Genomic DNA, 13768 nt, shown 5'->3' with positions numbered 1-13768 from the left:
ATCGGAACCAAAAGTGATAGAAATTTCAAACATGGCTCAGAACGGCGTATAACGTCATAATATCACGTTTTGGGCACATTTTGTTTTTTATCTCCAACATGCTCCAAGATGACATTTGGCCCCTGAATATCAGATATATGGTCAACAGAATTACCGGAACCAAAAGTGATAGAAAGTTCAAACATGGCTCAGAACGGCGTATAACGTCATAATATCACGTTTTGGGCACATTTTGTTTTTTATCTCCAACATGCTAACAGGTGGCATTTGGCCCCTGAATATCAGATATATGGTCAACAGAATTACCGGAACCAAAAGTGATAGAAAGTTCAAACATGGCTCAGAACGGCGTATAACGTCATAATATCACGTTTTGGGCACATTTTGTTTTTTATCTCCAACATGCTCCAAGATGACATTTGGCCCCTGAATATCAGATATATGGTCAACAGAATTACAGGAACCAAAAGTGATAGAAAGTTCAAACATGGCTCAGAACGGCCTATAACGTCACAATATCACGTTTTGGGCACATATTGTTTTTTATCTCCAACATGCTCCAACATGTCATTTGGCGCCTGAATATCACAAATATGGTCAACAGAATTATCGGAACCAAAAGTGATAGAAAGCTCAAACATGGCTCAGAACGGCCTATAACGTCACAATATCACGTTTTGGGCACATATTGTTTTTTATCTCCAACATGCTCCAAGATGTCATTTGGCGCCTGAATATCACATATATGGTCAACAGAATTACCGGAACCAAAAGTGATAAAAAGTTCAAACATGGCTCAGAACGGCCTATAACGTCACAATATCACGTTTTGGGCACATATTGTTTTTTATCTCCAACATGCTCCAACATGTCATTTGGCGCCTGAATATCACAAATATGGTCAACAGAATTATCGGAACCAAAAGTGATAGAAATTTCAAACATGGCTCAGAACGGCGTATAACGTCATAATATCACGTTTTGGGCACATTTTGTTTTTTATCTCCAACATGCTCCAAGATGACATTTGGCCCCCGAATATCAGATATATGGTCAACAGAATTACCGGAACCAAAAGTGATAGAAAGTTCAAACATGTCTCAGAACGGCGTATAACGTCATAATATCACGTTTTGGGCACATTTTGTTTTTTATCTCCAACATGCTCCATGATGTCATTTGGCGCCTGAATATCACATATATGGTCAACAGAATTACCGGAACCAAAAGTGATAGAAAGTTCAAACATGGCTCAGAACGGCCTATAACGTCACAATATCACGTTTTGGGCACATATTGCTTTTTATCTCCAACATGCTCCAACATGTCATTTGGCGCCTGAATATCACAAATATGGTCAACAGAATTATCGGAACCAAAAGTGATAGAAAGCTCAAACATGGCTCAGAACGGCCTATAACGTCACAATATCACGTTTTGGGCACATATTGTTTTTTATCTCCAACATGCTCCAAGATGTCATTTGGCGCCTGAATATCACATATATGGTCAACAGAATTACCGGAACCAAAAGTGATAAAAAGTTCAAAAATGGCTCAGAACGGCCTATAACGTCACAATATCACGTTTTGGGCACATATTGTTTTTTATCTCCAACATGCTCCAACATGTCATTTGGCGCCTGAATATCACAAATATGGTCAACAGAATTATCGGAACCAAAAGTGATAGAAATTTCAAACATGGCTCAGAACGGCGTATAACGTCATAATATCACGTTTTGGGCCCATTTTGTTTTTTATCTCCAACATGCTCCAAGATGACATTTGGCCCCCGAATATCAGATATATGGTCAACAGAATTACCGGAACCAAAAGTGATAGAAAGTTCAAACATGGCTCAGAACGGCGTATAACGTCATAATATCACGTTTTGGGCGCATTTTGTTTTTTATCTCCAATATGCTCCAAGATGTCATTTGGCGCCTGAATATCACATATATGGTCAACAGAATTACCGGAACCAAAAGTGATAGAAAGTTCAAACATGGCTCAGAACGGCGTATGACGTCATAATATCACGTTTTGGGCGCATTTTGTTTTTTATCTCCAACATGCTCCAAGATGCCATTTGGCGCCTGAATATCAGATATATGGTCAACAGAATTACCGGAACCAAAAGTGATAGAAAGTTCAAACATGGCTCAGAACGGCCTATAACGTCACAATATCACGTTTTGGGCACATATTGTTTTTTACCTCCAACATGCTCCAACATGTCATTTGGCGCCTGAATATCACAAATATGGTCAACAGAATTATCGGAACCAAAAGTGATAGAAAGCTCAAACATGGCTCAGAACGGCCTATAACGTCACAATATCACGTTTTGGGCACATATTGTTTTTTATCTCCAACATGCTCCAAGATGTCATTTGGCGCCTGAATATCACATATATGGTCAACAGAATTACCGGAACCAAAAGTGATAAAAAGTTCAAACATGGCTCAGAACGGCCTATAACGTCACAATATCACGTTTTGGGCACATATTGTTTTTTATCTCCAACATGCTCCAACATGTCATTTGGCGCCTGAATATCACAAATATGGTCAACAGAATTATCGGAACCAAAAGTGATAGAAATTTCAAACATGGCTCAGAACGGCGTATAACGTCATAATATCACGTTTTGGGCACATTTTGTTTTTTATCTCCAACATGCTCCAAGATGACATTTGGCCCCCGAATATCAGATATATGGTCAACAGAATTACCGGAACCAAAAGTGATAGAAAGTTCAAACATGGCTCAGAACGGCGTATAACGTCATAATATCACGTTTTAGGCACATTTTGTTTTTTATCTCCAACATGCTCCAAGATGACATTTGGCCCCTGAATATCAGATATATGGTCAACAGAATTACCGGAACCAAAAGTGATAGAAAGTTCAAACATGGGTCAGAACCGCGTATAACGTCATAATATCACGTTTTGCTCGCATTTTGTTTTTTATCTCCAACATGCTCCAAGATGTCTTTTGGCGCCTGAATATCACAAATATGGTGGACAGAATTATCGGAACCAAAAGTGATAGAAAGTTCAAACATATCTCAGAACGGCGTATAACGTCATAATATCACGTTTTGGGCACATTTTGTTTTTTATCTCCAACATGCTCCATGATGTCATTTGGCGCCTGAATATCACATATATGGTCAACAGAATTACCGGAACCAAAAGTGATAGAAAGTTCAAACATGGCTCAGAACGGCCTATAACGTCACAATATCACGTTTTGGGCACATATTGTTTTTTATCTCCAACATGCTCCAACATGTCATTTGGCGCCTGAATATCACAAATATGGTCAACAGAATTATCGGAACCAAAAGTGATAGAAAGCTCAAACATGGCTCAGAACGGCCTATAACGTCACAATATCACGTTTTGGGCACATATTGTTTTTTATCTCCAACATGCTCCAAGATGTCATTTGGCGCCTGAATATCACATATATGGTCAACAGAATTAGCGGAACCAAAAGTGATAGAAAGTTCAAACATGGCTCAGAACGGCCTATAACGTCACAATATCACGTTTTGGGCACATATTGTTTTTTATCTCCAACATGCTCCAACATGTCATTTGGCGCCTGAATATCACAAATATGGTCAACAGAATTATCGGAACCAAAAATGATAGAGATTTCAAACATGGCTCAGAACGGCGTATAACGTCATAATATCACGTTTTGGGCGCATTTTGTTTTTTATCTCCAATATGCTCCAAGATGTCATTTGGCGCCTGAATATCACATATATGGTCAACAGAATTACCGGAACCAAAAGTGATAGAAAGTTCAAACATGGCTCAGAACGGCGTATGACGTCATAATATCACGTTTTGGGCGCATTTTGTTTTTTATCTCCAATATGCTCCAAGATGTCATTTGGCGCCTGAATATCACATATATGGTCAACAGAATTACCGGAACCAAAAGTGATAGAAAGTTCAAACATGGCTCAGAACGGCGTATGACGTCATAATATCACGTTTTGGGCGCATTTTGTTTTTTATCTCCAACATGCTCCAAGATGACATTTGGCCCCCGAATATCAGATATATGGTCAACAGAATTACCGGAACCAAAAGTGATAGAAAGTTCAAACATGGCTCAGAACGGCGTATAACGTCATAATATCACGTTTTGCTCGCATTTTGTTTTTTATCTCCAACATGCTCCAAGATGTCATTTGGCGCCTGAATATCACAAATATGGTGGACAGAATTATCGGAACCAAAAGTGATAGAAAGTTCAGACATGGCTCAGAACGGCGTATAACGTCATAATATCACGTTTTGGGCACATTTTGTTTTTTATCTCCAACATGCTCCAATATGTCATTTGGCGCCTGAATATCACAAATATGGTCAACAGAATTACCGGAACCAAAAGTGATAGAAAGTTCAAACATGGCTCAGAACGGCGTATAACGTCATAATATCTCGTTTTGCTCGCATTTTGTTTTTTATCTCCAACATGCTCCAAGATGTCATTTGGCGCCTGAATATCACAAATATGGTCAACAGAATTATCGGAACCAAAAGTGATAGAAAGTTCAAACATGGCTCAGAACGGCGTATAACTTCATATCACGTTTTGGGCGCATTTTGTTTTTTATCTCCAACATGCTCCAAGATGACATTTGGCCCCTGAATATTACATATATGGTCAACAGAATTACCGGAACCAAAAGTGATAGAAAGTTCAAACATGGCTCAGAAGGGCGTATAACGTCATAATATCACGTTTTGGGCGCATTTTGTTTTTTATCTCCAACATGCTCCAAGATGTCATTTGGCGCCTGAATATCACATATATGGTCAACAGAATCATCGGAACCAAAAGTGATAGAAAGTTCAAACATGTCTCAGAACGGCGTATAACGTCATAATATCACGTTTTGGGCACATTTTGTTTTTTATCTCCAACATGCTCCATGATGTCATTTGGCGCCTGAATATCACATATATGGTCAACAGAATTACCGGAACCAAAAGTGATAGAAAGTTCAAACATGGCTCAGAACGGCCTATAACGTCACAATATCACGTTTTGGGCACATATTGTTTCTTATCTCCAACATGCTCCAACATGTCATTTGGCGCCTGAATATCACAAATATGGTCAACAGAATTATCGGAACCAAAAGTGATAGAAAGCTCAAACATGGCTCAGAACGGCCTATAACGTCACAATATCACGTTTTGGGCACATATTGTTTTTTATCTCCAACATGCTCCAAGATGTCATTTGGCGCCTGAATATCACATATATGGTCAACAGAATTAGCGGAACCAAAAGTGATAGAAAGTTCAAACATGGCTCAGAACGGCCTATAACGTCACAATATCACGTTTTGGGCACATATTGTTTTTTATCTCCAACATGCTCCAACATGTCATTTGGCGCCTGAATATCACAAATATGGTCAACAGAATTATCGGAACCAAAAATGATAGAGATTTCAAACATGGCTCAGAACGGCGTATAACGTCATAATATCACGTTTTGGGCACATTTTGTTTTTTATCTCCTACATGCTCCAATATGTCATTTGGCGCCTGAATATCACATATATGGTCAACAGAATCATCGGAACCAAAAGTGATAGAAAGTTCAAACATGGCTCAGAACGGCGTATAACGTCATAATATCACGTTTTGGGCGCATTTTGTTTTTTATCTCGAACATGCTCCAAGATGTCATTTGGCGCCTGAATATCCCATATATGGTCAACAAAATCATCGGAACCAAAAGTGATAGAAAGTTCAAACATGTCTCAGAACGGCGTATAACGTCATAATATCACGTTTTGGGCACATTTTGTTTTTTATCTCCAACATGCTCCAAGATGACATTTGGACCTGAATATCACATATATGGTCAACAGAATTACCGGAACCAAAAGTGATAGAAAGTTCAAACATGGCTCAGAACGGCGTATAACGTCATAATATAACGTTTTGGGCGCATTTTGTTTTTTATCTCGAACATGCTCCAAGATGTCATTTGGCGCCTGAATATCCCATATATGGTCAACAGAATCATCGGAACCAAAAGTGATAGAAAGTTCAAACATGTCTCAGAACGGCGTATAACGTCATAATATCACGTTTTGGGCATATTTTGTTTTTTATCTCCAACATGCTCCAAGATGTCATTTGGCGCCTGAATATCACATATATGGTCAACAGAATTACCGGAACCAAAAGTGATAGAAAGTTCAAACATGGCTCACAACGGCGTATAACGTCATAATATCACGTATTGGGCGCATTTTGTTTTTTATCTCCAACATGCTCCAAGATGTCATTTGGCGCCTGAATATCACAAATATGGTGGACAGAATTATCGGAACCAAAAGTGATAGAAAGTTCAGACATGGCTCAGAACGGCGTATAACGTCATAATATCACGTTTTGGGCACATTTTGTTTTTTATCTCCAACATGCTCCAAGATGTCATTTGGCGCCTGAATATCACATATATGGTCAACAGAATTAAAGGAACCAAAAGTGATAGAAAGTTCAAACATGTCTCAGAACGGCGTATAACGTCATAATATCACGTTTTGGGCATATTTTGTTTTTTATCTCCAACATGCTCCAAGATGTCATTTGGCGCCTGAATATCACATATATGGTCAACAGAATTACCGGAACCAAAAGTGATAGAAAGTTCAAACATGGCTCACAACGGCGTATAACGTCATAATATCACGTATTGGGCGCATTTTGTTTTTTATCTCCAACATGCTCCAAGATGTCATTTGGCGCCTGAATATCACAAATATGGTGGACAGAATTATCGGAACCAAAAGTGATAGAAAGTTCAGACATGGCTCAGAACGGCGTATAACGTCATAATATCACGTTTTGGGCACATTTTGTTTTTTATCTCCAACATGCTCCAAGATGTCATTTGGCGCCTGAATATCACATATATGGTCAACAGAATTAAAGGAACCAAAAGTGATAGAAAGTTCAAACATGGCTCAGAACGGCGTATAACGTCACAATATCACGTTTTGGGCACATATTGTTTTTTATCTCCAACATGCTCCAACATGTCATTTGGCGCCTGAATATCACAAATATGGTCAACAGAATTATCGGAACCAAAAGTGATAGAAAGTTCAAACATGGCTCAGAACGGCGTATAACGTCATAATATCACGTTTTGGGCACATTTTGTTTTTTATCTCCAACATGCTCCAATACGACATTTGGCCCCTGAATATCACAAATATGGTCAACAGAATTACCGGAACCAAAAGTGATAGAAAGTTCAAACATGGCCCAGAACGGCGTATAACGTCATAATATCACGTTTTGGGCACATTTTGTTTTTTATCTCCAACATGCTCCAAGATGACATTTGGCCCTGAATATCAGATATATGGTCAACAGAATTACCGGAACCAAAAGTGATAGAAAGTTCAAACATGGCTCAGAACGGCGTATAACGTCATAATATCACGTTTTGCTCGAATTTTGTTTTTTATCTCCAACATGCTCCAATACGACATTTGGCCCCTGAATATCACAAATATGGTCAACAGAATTATCGGAACCAAAAGTGATAGAAAGTTCAAACATGGCTCAGAACGGCGTATAACGTCATAATATCACGTTTTGGGCACATTTTGTTTTTTATCTCCAACATGCTCCAAGATGACATTTGGCCCCTGAATATCACATACATGGTCAACAGAATTACCGGAACCAAAAGTGATAGAAAGTTCAAACATGGCTCAGAACGGCGTATAACGTCATAATATCACGTTTTGCTCGCATTTTGTTTTTTATCTCCAACATGCTCCAAGATGTCATTTGGCGCCTGAATATCACAAATATGGTGGACAGAATTATCGGAACCAAAAGTGATAGAAAGTTCAAACATGTCTCAGAACGGCGTATAACGTCATAATATCACGTTTTGGGCACATTTTGTTTTTTATCTCCAACATGCTCCATGATGTCATTTGGCACCTGAATATCACATATATGGTCAACAGAATTACCGGAACCAAAAGTGATAGAAAGTTCAAACATGGCTCAGAACGGCCTATAACGTCACAATATCACGTTTTGGGCACATATTGTTTTTTATCTCCAACATGCTCCAACATGTCATTTGGCGCCTGAATATCACAAATATGGTCAACAGAATTATCGGAACCAAAAGTGATAGAAAGTTCAAACATGGCTCAGAACGGCCTATAACGTCACAATATCACGTTTTGGGCACATATTGTTTTTTATCTCCAACATGCTCCAACATGTCATTTGGCGCCTGAATATCACAAATATGGTCAACAGAATTATCGGAACCAAAAGTGATAGAAAGTTCAAACATGGCTCAGAACGGCGTATAACGTCATAATATCACGTTTTGGGCACATTTTGTTTTTTATCTCCAACATGCTCCAATACGACATTTGGCCCCTGAATATCACAAATATGGTCAACAGAATTATCGGAACCAAAAGTGATAGAAATTTCAAACATGGCTCAGAACGGCGTATAACGTCATAATATCACGTTTTGGGCACATTTTGTTTTTTATCTCCAACATGCTCCAAGATGACATTTGGCCCCTGAATATCAGATATATGGTCAACAGAATTACCGGAACCAAAAGTGATAGAAAGTTCAAACATGGCTCAGAACGGCGTATAACGTCATAATATCACGTTTTGGGCACATTTTGTTTTTTATCTCCAACATGCTAACAGGTGGCATTTGGCCCCTGAATATCAGATATATGGTCAACAGAATTACCGGAACCAAAAGTGATAGAAAGTTCAAACATGGCTCAGAACGGCGTATAACGTCATAATATCACGTTTTGGGCACATTTTGTTTTTTATCTCCAACATGCTCCAAGATGACATTTGGCCCCTGAATATCAGATATATGGTCAACAGAATTACAGGAACCAAAAGTGATAGAAAGTTCAAACATGGCTCAGAACGGCCTATAACGTCACAATATCACGTTTTGGGCACATATTGTTTTTTATCTCCAACATGCTCCAACATGTCATTTGGCGCCTGAATATCACAAATATGGTCAACAGAATTATCGGAACCAAAAGTGATAGAAAGCTCAAACATGGCTCAGAACGGCCTATAACGTCACAATATCACGTTTTGGGCACATATTGTTTTTTATCTCCAACATGCTCCAAGATGTCATTTGGCGCCTGAATATCACATATATGGTCAACAGAATTACCGGAACCAAAAGTGATAAAAAGTTCAAACATGGCTCAGAACGGCCTATAACGTCACAATATCACGTTTTGGGCACATATTGTTTTTTATCTCCAACATGCTCCAACATGTCATTTGGCGCCTGAATATCACAAATATGGTCAACAGAATTATCGGAACCAAAAGTGATAGAAATTTCAAACATGGCTCAGAACGGCGTATAACGTCATAATATCACGTTTTGGGCACATTTTGTTTTTTATCTCCAACATGCTCCAAGATGACATTTGGCCCCCGAATATCAGATATATGGTCAACAGAATTACCGGAACCAAAAGTGATAGAAAGTTCAAACATGTCTCAGAACGGCGTATAACGTCATAATATCACGTTTTGGGCACATTTTGTTTTTTATCTCCAACATGCTCCATGATGTCATTTGGCGCCTGAATATCACATATATGGTCAACAGAATTACCGGAACCAAAAGTGATAGAAAGTTCAAACATGGCTCAGAACGGCCTATAACGTCACAATATCACGTTTTGGGCACATATTGTTTTTTATCTCCAACATGCTCCAACATGTCATTTGGCGCCTGAATATCACAAATATGGTCAACAGAATTATCGGAACCAAAAGTGATAGAAAGCTCAAACATGGCTCAGAACGGCCTATAACGTCACAATATCACGTTTTGGGCACATATTGTTTTTTATCTCCAACATGCTCCAAGATGTCATTTGGCGCCTGAATATCACATATATGGTCAACAGAATTACCGGAACCAAAAGTGATAAAAAGTTCAAAAATGGCTCAGAACGGCCTATAACGTCACAATATCACGTTTTGGGCACATATTGTTTTTTATCTCCAACATGCTCCAACATGTCATTTGGCGCCTGAATATCACAAATATGGTCAACAGAATTATCGGAACCAAAAGTGATAGAAATTTCAAACATGGCTCAGAACGGCGTATAACGTCATAATATCACGTTTTGGGCCCATTTTGTTTTTTATCTCCAACATGCTCCAAGATGACATTTGGCCCCCGAATATCAGATATATGGTCAACAGAATTACCGGAACCAAAAGTGATAGAAAGTTCAAACATGGCTCAGAACGGCGTATAACGTCATAATATCACGTTTTGGGCGCATTTTGTTTTTTATCTCCAATATGCTCCAAGATGTCATTTGGCGCCTGAATATCACATATATGGTCAACAGAATTACCGGAACCAAAAGTGATAGAAAGTTCAAACATGGCTCAGAACGGCGTATGACGTCATAATATCACGTTTTGGGCGCATTTTGTTTTTTATCTCCAACATGCTCCAAGATGCCATTTGGCGCCTGAATATCAGATATATGGTCAACAGAATTACCGGAACCAAAAGTGATAGAAAGTTCAAACATGGCTCAGAACGGCCTATAACGTCACAATATCACGTTTTGGGCACATATTGTTTTTTACCTCCAACATGCTCCAACATGTCATTTGGCGCCTGAATATCACAAATATGGTCAACAGAATTATCGGAACCAAAAGTGATAGAAAGCTCAAACATGGCTCAGAACGGCCTATAACGTCACAATATCACGTTTTGGGCACATATTGTTTTTTATCTCCAACATGCTCCAAGATGTCATTTGGCGCCTGAATATCACATATATGGTCAACAGAATTACCGGAACCAAAAGTGATAAAAAGTTCAAACATGGCTCAGAACGGCCTATAACGTCACAATATCACGTTTTGGGCACATATTGTTTTTTATCTCCAACATGCTCCAACATGTCATTTGGCGCCTGAATATCACAAATATGGTCAACAGAATTATCGGAACCAAAAGTGATAGAAATTTCAAACATGGCTCAGAACGGCGTATAACGTCATAATATCACGTTTTGGGCACATTTTGTTTTTTATGTCCAACATGCTCCAAGATGACATTTGGCCCCCGAATATCAGATATATGGTCAACAGAATTACCGGAACCAAAAGTGATAGAAAGTTCAAACATGGCTCAGAACGGCGTATAACGTCATAATATCACGTTTTAGGCACATTTTGTTTTTTATCTCCAACATGCTCCAAGATGACATTTGGCCCCTGAATATCAGATATATGGTCAACAGAATTACCGGAACCAAAAGTGATAGAAAGTTCAAACATGGGTCAGAACCGCGTATAACGTCATAATATCACGTTTTGCTCGCATTTTGTTTTTTATCTCCAACATGCTCCAAGATGTCTTTTGGCGCCTGAATATCACAAATATGGTGGACAGAATTATCGGAACCAAAAGTGATAGAAAGTTCAAACATATCTCAGAACGGCGTATAACGTCATAATATCACGTTTTGGGCACATTTTGTTTTTTATCTCCAACATGCTCCATGATGTCATTTGGCGCCTGAATATCACATATATGGTCAACAGAATTACCGGAACCAAAAGTGATAGAAAGTTCAAACATGGCTCAGAACGGCCTATAACGTCACAATATCACGTTTTGGGCACATATTGTTTTTTATCTCCAACATGCTCCAACATGTCATTTGGCGCCTGAATATCACAAATATGGTCAACAGAATTATCGGAACCAAAAGTGATAGAAAGCTCAAACATGGCTCAGAACGGCCTATAACGTCACAATATCACGTTTTGGGCACATATTGTTTTTTATCTCCAACATGCTCCAAGATGTCATTTGGCGCCTGAATATCACATATATGGTCAACAGAATTAGCGGAACCAAAAGTGATAGAAAGTTCAAACATGGCTCAGAACGGCCTATAACGTCACAATATCACGTTTTGGGCACATATTGTTTTTTATCTCCAACATGCTCCAACATGTCATTTGGCGCCTGAATATCACAAATATGGTCAACAGAATTATCGGAACCAAAAATGATAGAGATTTCAAACATGGCTCAGAACGGCGTATAACGTCATAATATCACGTTTTGGGCGCATTTTGTTTTTTATCTCCAATATGCTCCAAGATGTCATTTGGCGCCTGAATATCACATATATGGTCAACAGAATTACCGGAACCAAAAGTGATAGAAAGTTCAAACATGGCTCAGAACGGCGTATGACGTCATAATATCACGTTTTGGGCGCATTTTGTTTTTTATCTCCAATATGCTCCAAGATGTCATTTGGCGCCTGAATATCACATATATGGTCAACAGAATTACCGGAACCAAAAGTGATAGAAAGTTCAAACATGGCTCAGAACGGCGTATGACGTCATAATATCACGTTTTGGGCGCATTTTGTTTTTTATCTCCAACATGCTCCAAGATGACATTTGGCCCCCGAATATCAGATATATGGTCAACAGAATTACCGGAACCAAAAGTGATAGAAAGTTCAAACATGGCTCAGAACGGCGTATAACGTCATAATATCACGTTTTGCTCGCATTTTGTTTTTTATCTCCAACATGCTCCAAGATGTCATTTGGCGCCTGAATATCACAAATATGGTGGACAGAATTATCGGAACCAAAAGTGATAGAAAGTTCAGACATGGCTCAGAACGGCGTATAACGTCATAATATCACGTTTTGGGCACATTTTGTTTTTTATCTCCAACATGCTCCAATATGTCATTTGGCGCCTGAATATCACAAATATGGTCAACAGAATTACCGGAACCAAAAGTGATAGAAAGTTCAAACATGGCTCAGAACGGCGTATAACGTCATAATATCTCGTTTTGCTCGCATTTTGTTTTTTATCTCCAACATGCTCCAAGATGTCATTTGGCGCCTGAATATCACAAATATGGTCAACAGAATTATCGGAACCAAAAGTGATAGAAAGTTCAAACATGGCTCAGAACGGCGTATAACTTCATATCACGTTTTGGGCGCATTTTGTTTTTTATCTCCAACATGCTCCAAGATGACATTTGGCCCCTGAATATTACATATATGGTCAACAGAATTACCGGAACCAAAAGTGATAGAAAGTTCAAACATGGCTCAGAAGGGCGTATAACGTCATAATATCACGTTTTGGGCGCATTTTGTTTTTTATCTCCAACATGCTCCAAGATGTCATTTGGCGCCTGAATATCACATATATGGTCAACAGAATCATCGGAACCAAAAGTGATAGAAAGTTCAAACATGTCTCAGAACGGCGTATAACGTCATAATATCACGTTTTGGGCACATTTTGTTTTTTATCTCCAACATGCTCCATGATGTCATTTGGCGCCTGAATATCACATATATGGTCAACAGAATTACCGGAACCAAAAGTGATAGAAAGTTCAAACATGGCTCAGAACGGCCTATAACGTCACAATATCACGTTTTGGGCACATATTGTTTCTTATCTCCAACATGCTCCAACATGTCATTTGGCGCCTGAATATCACAAATATGGTCAACAGAATTATCGGAACCAAAAGTGATAGAAAGCTCAAACATGGCTCAGAACGGCCTATAACGTCACAATATCACGTTTTGGGCACATATTGTTTTTTATCTCCA

This window comes from Onthophagus taurus, chromosome 7 (assembly GCF_036711975.1).
Source record: "Onthophagus taurus isolate NC chromosome 7, IU_Otau_3.0, whole genome shotgun sequence".
NCBI lineage: Eukaryota > Metazoa > Arthropoda > Insecta > Coleoptera > Scarabaeidae > Onthophagus > Onthophagus taurus.
This window is presented reverse-complemented; position numbering follows the sequence as displayed.